Source organism: Phyllobates terribilis, unplaced genomic scaffold (genome assembly GCF_046119375.1).
Source record: "Phyllobates terribilis strain yellow unplaced genomic scaffold, ASM4611937v1 Scaffold_320__1_contigs__length_2182038, whole genome shotgun sequence".
NCBI lineage: Eukaryota > Metazoa > Chordata > Amphibia > Anura > Dendrobatidae > Phyllobates > Phyllobates terribilis.
This window is the reverse complement of record NW_027363080.1, coordinates 70,641-82,212: the sequence shown is the minus strand read 5'-3', so window position 1 is coordinate 82,212 and position 11,572 is coordinate 70,641.

Below are 11,572 nucleotides of genomic sequence, written 5' to 3'. Positions count from 1 at the left end.
ATACATCCAGGATGCTTGTGTCCCAATACCAGCTGAAGAAGTTTGCAGGACCTTGGTCCGACTACAATAGATCCTGTGATCGGTTGGCTCGAGTCTGTAGATATACATTTCATATATGAGGACAGGTGTGCAGTTATTGCTTTACATATAAAAAAAATAGTAACCATATGATTAGAGATTGATTTAGATACATATTTATAGTGATATACAGCAAATAATGTCAGCACCCCAGACATGATGGTAAAAAAAATGTTTTTTTCTCAACCATGTATGTGCGACGTTTAATCTCTTTCAGCTGTGAGCCATCAGCATTCACAGTGCAGAAACAAGGTATATATAGGTTACACGCCATAATCAGTGATTAATATACATCAGGAAAGCATAGTGCACATGTGTGTAATCTCCTCATATGTCATAATGAAATAACAAAAATGTATTTTTATTCTGTGCCAGATCACAAGTAGTGTGCATATAATACAAAAAAATACCTTAATTGCACCAACGATAATGTGAGAACACTTGTGTTGTAAGTAAACATTGCTCACCCAGTTGCTGATGTACGGTAAGTAATATACATAGTATGGCGTACCAGGGACGGCATTGCATGTGCTCTAGGCTCAGCTGTGATGTTAGGGATCCCAGATACTCACTGCACCAGTGGTGGAAATATCGCCGGTGCAGCCGGGGGCCCAGAGGTGGAGGGGCCTGGATGCACATGCAGCTGAAATGTAATGTAATGTGCCGCAGGGGACCCACCAGAGCTCTTCACTGCAATACATGCGGGCAGCCAATCAGGAGTCGGCAGCTGACATCTGCGTGCCGGTAACTGGGGGCACATGGCAATGACGTCATGCACCATGGTGGGGACGTAGTATGTCTTGTTACATACCGCCCCTTACATAGCGTATTCTCGTTATTTTTGTTAATCACAGTGATTTCTCTTTTACATAGAGTCCTCTCTTGTTAGATATACAGTTGTGCTCAAAAGTTTACATATCACGGCAGAATTTTTCCTTTCTTGGCCTTGTTTCAGAGAATATGAATGATAACAAAAAACCTTTTTCTCCACTCATGGTTATTGGTTGGGTGAAGCCATTTATTGTCAAAATACTGTGTTTTCTCTTTTTAAATCTTAATGACAACCAAAAACATCCAAATGACCCCGATCAAAAGTTTACATACCCTGGTGATTTTGGCCTGATAACATGCACAGAATTTGACACAAATAGGTTTGAATAGCTACTAAAGGTAACATCCTCACCTGTGACCTGTTTGCTTGTAATCAGTGTTTGTGCATAAAAGCTAAGTGAGTTTCTGGGATCCAGACAGACTCTTGCATTTTTCATCCAGCTACTGACATTTCTGAATTGTGAGTCATGGGGAAAGCAAAAGAATTGTCAACGGATCTATGGGAAAAGGTAGTTGAACTGTATAACACAGGAAAAGTATACAAAAAAATATCCATGGAATTGATAATGTCAGTCTGATAATGTCAGTCAGCAGCGTTCAGACTGTGATTAACAAATGGAAAATAAGGGGCTCTGTGAAAACCAAACCACGGTCAGGTAGACCAACAAAGATTTCGGCCAGGAAAATTGTTCGGGATGCAAAGAAAAACCCACAAATAACATCAGCTGAAATTCAGGACTGTCTAAAAACTAGCGGTGTTCCAACATGACAAAGATCCAAAACACAAGGCCAAGTCGATCTGTCATTGGCTACAGCAGAACAAAGTGAAGGTTCTGGTGTGGCCATCCCAGTCTCCTGACGTAAATATCATTGAGCCACTCTGGGGAGATCTCAAGCGTGCAGTTCATACTAGACAGCCCAGGAATTTACAGGAACTGGAGGCTTTTTACCATCTGAGAAAATAAAGAACCTCATCAACAACTACCACAAAAGACTTCAAGCTGTCATTGATGTTAGAGGGGCAATACACGTTATTAAGAAGTGGGGTATGTGAACTATTGATCAGGGTCATTTGGATGTTTTTGGTTGTCATTAAAATTTAAAAAGAAAAATCATAGTAGTTTGACAATAAATGGCTTCCCCCAACCAATAACTATGAGTAGAGAAAAAGATTTTTTGTTATCATTCATATTCTCTGAAACAAGGCCAAGAAAGTAAAAATTCTGAAGGGCTATGTAAACTTTTAAACACAACTGTATAATGACTGCGGATGGAGCAGCATCTGACTAGAAGACCGGTCCATCATCCGATTCCAGGGCCGCCATCAGGGCATTACTGCCCTTACTAGTGTATGGAGCCCCAGTGAGGAGGGGGGCCCAGGGGAGGGGATATGGTCATTCGCTCAGTAACTGAACGTGCGTCCTCGGAAATGCTCAAATCTTCCCGTTAACCGCTGCTCTGGTCTATTCTTTTCAGAGTCTTCTGACGCTGACGTCTCAGGGCAGAGGGTGCAATGACGTCACTACAGCGCACCCTCTGTGCTGAGCAGTACAGAGAGCCAGAAGACACTGAGGAGACTGGAGCAGCGGCCAGCGGGCAACGAGGAGTGGTAAATATTTTATTTTTTTTATGTATGGAGCACGACATGGGGCCCATTATACTGTATGGGCAATTGTATACTGTATGGGGCAATATATGGGGTCATTGTATACTGTATGGAGCAATATATGGGGTCATTGTATACTGTATGGAGCAATATATGGGGTCATTTTATACTGTATAGAGCAACATATAGGGCATTATACTGTATGGAGCATTATATGGGGACATTATACTGTATGGAACAATATATGTGGCCATTATATACTGTATGGAGCAATACATGGGGCCAGCAATATATAGGGCCATTATTCTGTATGGAGCAATATATGGGGCCCATTATATACTGTATGGAGCTGTAGCACCCTGAGGATTCGGCTGCTACAGGGGTATTACACCTCAAGCCAGAGGTGTGGTATTCCACTCCCGGGTAAGGATGGAGTGTGGAACTGAGCTCAGTAGGCTGCATGCACTACACACATCCCATTTCCGGGGGACAGACCAATGGTACTCCCACTAGAGAAATGTGCAGGTACGACAGTGTCTGTCCCTGGCTGGAGTGGGAGGGGGGTGGAACATCCCAGTAGTGTAGGGGCAGATAGGGGGAGCAGTCTGGGTAGTGCTAGGAGCTCATTGGGTGCTGGTCACCTGAGCTCACACATAGAGGGAGTATATAAGGGGGGAACCATCTTAGATCAGGGTCTTTGTAGAGGTTTGGTCAGTCAGTCAGAGGAAGAGAGCAGAGGAGAAGAGCAGCTCCAAGGCCCAGAGAGAGAGAGGAGAAAGAAGGACCCAGAGGGGGAGAAGAGAGAACTCCAAGAACCCAGGATTAGATCAGCGGGTGAAGAGTTGGCACAAGGGTACCGGATCCCAAGCTGGTGGAGGGCACTAATCCTCAGCCAGAGACCGGAGGTCGTGGGCAGGATCTGCCACGACCACCCACTAAATCCACCCGGAAGGCAGACCAGGAATAGGGTCAGGGAACCCAGAGACAAGGGTTTACCAACAAGAGGCCCGAGGGAGCCGGACTTAGGTGGATCCCTGGTGGGGAAGGCCAGAGAGAGAAGGAACGTCAGAAAGGGAGCTCAGGATCACGCTCCAGAATTACTTGGGAGTTGGCCGAGTCCAGGACCTGGTGGACGCAGCACGGCTCGGGCGGTCACTCAAGGCCGGAGTGACCAGAACAACAGCAGTAAGTAAAGACCCTGAACTGCACAGCCCGACTCCGAGTCTCATTACCATCCTCCCTGCACCTCCACAACCACCATCCTCTACACCTGACCCCCTGAGGCTATACCCCTCCCGTTGGGGGTTATACTACCTAAGCTGCACACACATCACCAGCCTCAGTGGACCCTGCTGCAGCGGCGGCCGTATTGACCGCAATTCAACGGGTGGCGTAGTCGACACTAAAGAACATTCAGTAACATCTGTAGGACTGCCACACACTGAGCTTGACACCCTGGGCACGGACCGGGTCACCGCCACTCGGAGACTACAACCCCCATCTGATCCGGATCCGGGTATCCCCCAAACAACACTGGTCCAGGGGGCGCGTCAGAGCAATATATGGGGCAATTATACTGTATGCAGAAATATATGGGGCCATTATATACTGTATGGAGCACTATATGGAGCCCGTAATACTGTATGGAACCGTAATACTGTATGGCACAATATATGGGGCCCGTAATATTGTACGGAGGACTATGTGGTGCCCACAATTCTGTCCAGAGGACTATGTAGAGCCCACAATTCTGTCCAGAGGACTATGTGGTGCCCACAATTCTGTCCGGTGGACAATGTGGTGCCCACAATTCTGTCCGGAGGACAATGTGGTGCCCACAATTCTGTCCGGAGGACAATGTGGTGCCCACAATTCTGTCCGGAGGACAATGTGTTGCCCACAATTCTGTACGGAGGACTATGTGGTGCCCACAATTCAGAACGGAGGACTATGTGGTGCCCACAATTCTGTCCGGAGGACTGTGTGGTGCCCACAATTCTGTCCGGAGGACTATGTGGTGCCCACAATTCTGTCCGGAGGACTATGTGGTGCCCACAATTCTGTCCGGAGGACTATGTGGTGCCCACAATTCTGTTCGGGAGACTATGTGGTGCGCACAATTCAGTACAGGGGACTATGTGGTGCACACAATTCTGTATGGGGGACTATGTGGTGCCCGCAATTCTGTACGGGGGACTATGTGGTCCCCGCAATTCTGTACGGGGGACTATGTGGTGCCCGCAATTCTGTACGGGGGACTATGTGGTGCCCACAATTCTGTACGGAGGTTCTATATGGAGGACTATGTGGTGGCCACAATTCGATGCAGGGGACTATGTGGTGGCCACAATTTGGTGAGGGGGACTATGTGGTGGCCACAATTTGGTGAGGGGGACTATGTGGTGGCCACAATTGGGTGCGGGGGACTATGTGGAGCCCACAATTCTGTCCAGAGGACTATGTAGAGCCCACAATTCTGTCCAGAGGACTATGTAGAGCCCACAATTCTGTCCAGAGGACTATGTGGTGCCCACAATTCTGTCCGGTGGACAATGTGGTGCCCACAATTCTGTCCGGAGGACAATGTGGTGCCCACAATTCTGTCCGGAGGACAATGTGGTGCCCACAATTCTGTCCGGAGGACAATGTGTTGCCCACAATTCTGTACGGAGGACTATGTGGTACCCACAATTCAGAACGGAGGACTATGTGGTGCCCACAATTCTGTCCGGAGGACTGTGTGGTGCCCACAATTCTGTCCGGAGGACTATCTATGTGGTGCCCACAATTCTGTCCGGAGGACTATGTGGTGCCCACAATTCTGTCCGGAGGACTATGTGGTGCCCACAATTCTGTTCGGGAGACTATGTGGTGCGCACAATTCAGTACAGGGGACTATGTGGTGCACACAATTCTGTATGGGGGACTATGTGGTGCCCGCAATTCTGTACGGGGGACTATGTGGTGCCTGCAATTCTGTACGGGGGACTATGTGGTGCCCGCAATTCTGTACGGGGGACTATGTGGTGCCCACAATTCTGTACGGAGGTTCTATATGGAGGACTATGTGGTGGCCACAATTCGATGCAGGGGACTATGTGGTGGCCACAATTTGGTGAGGGGGACTATGTGGTGGCCACAATTTGGTGAGGGGGACTATGTGGTGGCCACAATTGGGTGCGGGGGACTATGTGGTGGCCATAATTCGGTGCGGGGGACTATGTGGTGGCCACAATTCTGTGCGAAAGACTATGTGGTGCCCACAATTCTGTACAGAAGATTATGTGGTGCCCACAATTCTGTACAGAAGACTATGTAGTGCCCACAATTCTGTACAGAAGACTATACTGTTCGGTCTAAAATGTAGTGCACATAGTGTGCGCTGCAAGGATTCGCCAGTTTCTGAGTCATTGTAGAATTTACAATAGATATCACTCCTGATGTAAGTAGTAAGTTAAATCTTTGGCATTGTACTATACCTTTATTTCTTATCTGTGCATCATTAATCGTGGTATGTGTTAAAGGGGCCCATTGAGACTTTCACCTGGGGCCCACGAAAACCTATAGCTGACCCTGACAGCAACAGTTACCAGCTGCCAACCACCTGGAGGCTAGCAGCTGACATCGGTGCGCACATTGCCGGCGAATTAAGTCACAGCCATGCGGCAGCGTGGCAACGCCTCAAATGGATAAGGAAGAGGACGCAACGGGTCCGTGGTATGGAAAAGCATTTTTTTATTTTTTGATGGGACCAGGATGGTACATCATATGGGGCATATTGGCCAGTTTGGGACATCATATGGGGCCTGGGGGCCAGGATGGGACATCACATGGGGCCAGGATGGGACTTCATATGGGAACTGGGGACCAGGATGGGACATCATATAGGGCCTGGGGGCCAGGATGGGACATCATATGGGGCCCGAGGGCCAGGATGGGACATCATATGGGGCCCGAGGGCCAGGATGGGACATCATATGGGCCCTGGGAACCAGGATGGGATATCATATGGGGCCTGGGGACCAGGATGGGACATCATATCGGGCCTGGGGACCAGGATGGATACACAATGGGTGGAAGAATGAGACACAATGGGGGCCAAGAATGAGACACAATGGGGGCCAGGAATCTGTGGGAGGAAAAAACATAACAAATAAACGACCACTATTTTCCTGCATTTCTACAAAGTACTGTATTTTGGAAGTATGTACACAGTTGCAATCAAAATGATTTAATCACCACTGCATATTAGGTTTATTAGTAAAAATGTACAAACTTTCTGCTGTTTGTGGGAAACAAACAAATGAAACAAACACTATTTACATAGCTCAACACAACTAATATAACAAGTGGTCTCTCCAAATTCATCAAAAAAGATGATTTTTAATGACTATTGCAGTCTCAGAATTATTCATCTCCTTTTTGACAAACATCCTTATTACTTATTTATTTTACTTTCTTTTATAGCTCCATCATATTCCACAGCACTTTACAGATATTATCATGACTGTCCCCATTGGAGCTCACAATCTAGATTCCCTATCAGTATGTCTTTAGAGTGTGGGAAGAAACCGGACCCGAAGGAAACCCACACAAACATGGGGAGAAGATACAAACTCCTTGGACAGGCTGTCCGCGTTTCCTCTTTGAAGAAACAAATTCATTTTGTATTATGTCATGTGAATTGTGTCCTGGATCTTGAAAATATTGTGTAATGTGATAAGTGTTAATAGTATTGTGATGTAATATGAATAGTGTAAAGCGATAAATATGTTAATGATGTTGGTAGTGTATATAATTGACCATAGCGTAAGTTAGAGTTAAAAGTTGGGACTAGGCCACAGTAGAAGGGGCTAGTATAAGGGAAAGTGACTACTGCTAGGAAGTCAGATAGGATCGAGATTACAAAGTGAGCGGACTAAAAGGTCCATAGTGAGCAGTGCTGCATTGGAGAGGGACCCTGAATGAGAGGAGACTGAAGGGAAAGGAGAGTGAGATCCTGAGGAAAAGTGACTGATGAGACAGAGTGGCCTCCCGGAGACGGGTCCTTGGAGTGGACGCCTAGCCATGAGACCTTGGGCTTGTAACGCAGAAAGAAATGTCCTTAACGGGACTTTGAGACTGGGACTAATGAAGGGTCCCGAGCAGGAGCTCCAGGGCCACAGCAGTGGAAGAAATAGGATACGGAACTGCTGAACAAGTAGTGGAGGCTTGTTAACCAGGACCGCTGCGTTAAAGCTGGGTTGTGGCGAAGTAGGGAGAAACAGCAGATATAGAAAGCCCTGGAGTATACTACAGAGGAATGATACTGTGTGGAAATTGCTTCATACAGTAAAGGAAACGTCTTTAAGACTTTGTACCCGCTATCCCTTGTTTATAACCCTGATTAAGTTGCCGTTCAGTAGAGTTTACTTTCTAATGATGGCCTCTCTCATTGAACTGTGAAACATCTAGTCCTGGAAAACCAGCAACATTAGCTACATTTGGCCTGCATGGGTGTAAGGATCTCACAGCATAAATCCACACACCCAGCCAGGACCTTCACTTTCATGTAATGTGCCGGGGCGCTGGAGACGAGTGCCTCGCCCACGGCTACTGCTCCACGCTGTGTTACACCACCACGCTGCTAACTCTACTTAGTAGAATTGCAATGGTGATACCCAGCCAGACATAGCTTCTGGTAGCATTCTTGGTGAATCATAACCCATTCATCATGGTCTACAGGTCACTAATTTTCTTGGCTTTCCATGTTGCAACCGCCTTCTTCAAATCCCATCAAAAATTTCTATGGGTTTCAAGTCAGGCGACTGTGACAGCTACCTCAGAATCTTCCAAGACTTCTTCTGAAACCATGCCTTGGTGGACTTTTGGGATCATTGTCCTGTTGGATAGAATAGTGTAATAATAGAATTGGTGCGAATTGATTTGCAGGACCCAATCAATTGGCCAGGTCAGTAATCTGTGTCTGCTCTAAGGGCGCCCTGAGAACCGCCTCTTGCCTAACGGCATCTTCGGCTCCTCCGGCCTGGCACCACATCATTGTTGGAGTGTGATGTACATGTGATGTCGCACCAGGCCGACTAATCAAAAATAGATCCACCGATGCCAGTGACTCGCCCCCTGGGCCGTGGGGCACGCGGAACCGGGCGATAGGGAGACGTTGGGGGTAGTAGTGGTGGCGGCCCGGTCCCGCGGCTCAGGGTGGTCAGGCCAATGGTAGTCTGCTACGTGCTTAGATAATGTCCGACTACGCCACCCGTGGATTTGCGGTTATTAGGAACCGCCGCTGCTTGAAGACCGCTGGGGCTGATGATGGGTGCAGCTGAGGTGATGTGACTCCCCACGGGAAGAGTGCAGCCCCAGGGCAGTGTAGTGGATGGTGGGAGTGATGGTAGTGAGAGTCCCAGTACCGGTAGTGCCGGAGGAGCGAAAAAGCACACAGACAACGTACTGCAGTCCAGCGTCTTTACTCACGGTTAATATCCAAGTCACTTCAGCTGTCAATGACTGCCCGAGCCGTGCTGCGTCCACCAGGTGTGGGGCTCGGTCAACTCCCAGGCAGTTCAGGAGCATGGCACAGGACCCCCTTTTATCCTTTCTCTGGCCTGCCTCACCAGTGACCCACTTTTGTCCAGCTGCCGCGGACCTGTGCGGTTAAACGTGGGCACCGTCCTCCGCTGTCCTATATGGTGCCTTCCTAGCAGGTTTGATGAGGTGTCGCACCAATATATGATCACGACGACCGGTCTTTGGCTGAGGGTTGTTTCTCCTCCACCAACTTGGGATCCGGTACCCTTAATCTGCCTGACCCTGCACCCTGGATTCTCGTGGGTTCTTAGGGTCCCTTCCACCTTCTTGTTCCTGAGCCCTTCTGTTTCTCTGTCTCTCCTTCTTTGCTGTTCCTTTCTGCTTCTGTTCCTTTCTCTTGGAGCTGAGATGAGCTAGAATCTCAGCTCCCCTTCACCTCCTCCTCGGCCTCTTCTCCAGGCCCACTTCTCCTTCTCCTCTCAGGCCCCGGCCTCTTCCCTAGGCCTGCCTCTGGAGCAGCACTCAGCCTGAGCTGCTGCTCCCTGTCTTCTCCTCTCCACAGAACGAACTGAACGAACCTAGATCTAAGATGGTGCCCACCTTTTATACCTCCTTCTAGCCATGAGCCCAGGTGACCAGCAACCAATGGGCTCCTTCCTACGCTCAGAAACCGCCCCCTATCTGCCCCTACAGCACTGGGTGTTCCACCCCTCCCTCCCCACTCCAGCAGGGACATGGTCGGTCGTGCCTGCACTTCTGTCTAGTGGGAGCACCGTTGAGCTGTCCCTGGGAAATGGGGTGTGTGTGCTGCATGCAGCTAACTGAGCCCTGGTCCATTCTCCATCCTTACCCGGGAGTGGAATACCACACCTCTGGACTGAGGTGCAATACCCCTGTAGCGGCCGAACCCTCGGGGCGCTACACCAGGAGGTAAGAAGTGATATTCAGGCCTCCCATCCAGCAAGCACAGATTACGGACGTGGCCGATGAATTAGACCCTGTGACTTGGTTCGCACCAATTCTAAGACCACGTTCACACGTTCAGTATATGGTCAGTATTTTACCTCAGTATTTATATGCCCAAGCCAGGAGTGGAACAATCAGAGGAAAAGTATAATACAAACACGTCACCACTTCTGTATTTTTCACCCACTACTGGTTTTGGCTTACAAATACTGATGTAAAATACTGACCAAATACTGAACGTATAAATGTGGCCTAAGGTCGTAGACAGACAGCCGTATAACTCAGGTGAGGATCGCATCGCAATATTCGGACTGGCCGTCGGCTCCTGACCTGAGCGTGGCAACATGTATTTCTCTGCAGCTGTCACGCTCAGGTCAGGAGCCGACAGCCAGTCCGAGGATTGCGATGCGATCTTCACCCGAGTTATATGGCTGCCTGTCTGCACCCTAACGCTCAAGCTTCATCTTCCTCAGGAAGACCCTCCACACGCTGCAGGTTTCCAGTGGCAGAGGAATTGTAACAATCGTGTGGTCATTAAGTGATTTACTACAAATTGAATTCTGTTGTGTTTTTTACCAGTTTTATTTCTGTTGATTTGCATATGTATTACTAGGCTGTTAGTTCTTTTGTTAAAATAATATAGTCAGTGATCGCCAAATGTGAAATTTCACTTCAGATATGTGCACACAGGAGTTTTTGAGGTTGTATTGGAGCAGAGACTGAGAACAGTTGATCGGTGGGGTACTGCGTTCTGGGACACCATGCATCTGATATTGATGACCTATCCTAAGAATAACTTACCAGTATCTTAAGCCTGGAAAACCCCTTCAGATTACTATATATACACGTTGTAGGTAGGCAGAGCAAAAACATTGTCTGCTGAGAGCACAGAATTAAAGGTGTTGTCCAGGCATACTGTAGTTACAGTGTTTACAGTCCGCTGGAGCAAAAAAACAGCTGATCGGTGGGGGGCGCTGAGTGTCAGAATCCGACCAATCAGCTGTTCATGACCTATCCTGTAGATAAGTCATCAACACCATAAGCCCAGACTCCTTTACACCTGAGATGAGTGAATGTGCAGTGCCTTAATACTTGTGCCAACTTCATGTCAGCTCACTAGGGACATCTAGTGGTCGCTATCTGAAAGTACATTTACAACTGAAAAATAATCTGTTCGCTATTTTGACTCTCCAAGACCACTATCACTATTAAATGGGTACAAACTCAGGTGTAGTAGTAATAATAAATGTACCTTAGAAACAGAAGTTTTAATATCTCCTGCTTTGTTGCAAATTACTCTAATATCGTAGACTGGATGTTTCTTTAGCAGACGTGTATCGAGCACTGGTGGACACAGGCAGAAAAGGGCCCCTGTGCAAGAACAATATATGGGCCCTTTGCAGTCCAAGAGCTGCTAAAAATGCAAAATTGTACCTGCTTTGGAGGTAGAAATGGGCCCTTTTACCTCTTGGGCCTCTGTGGGGCCGCACAGGTTGCACCAATGATATGTCCGCCCCTGGTATCCAGTGATCTCCTCATAACCCCTCTCCTTTAGGTTTCATT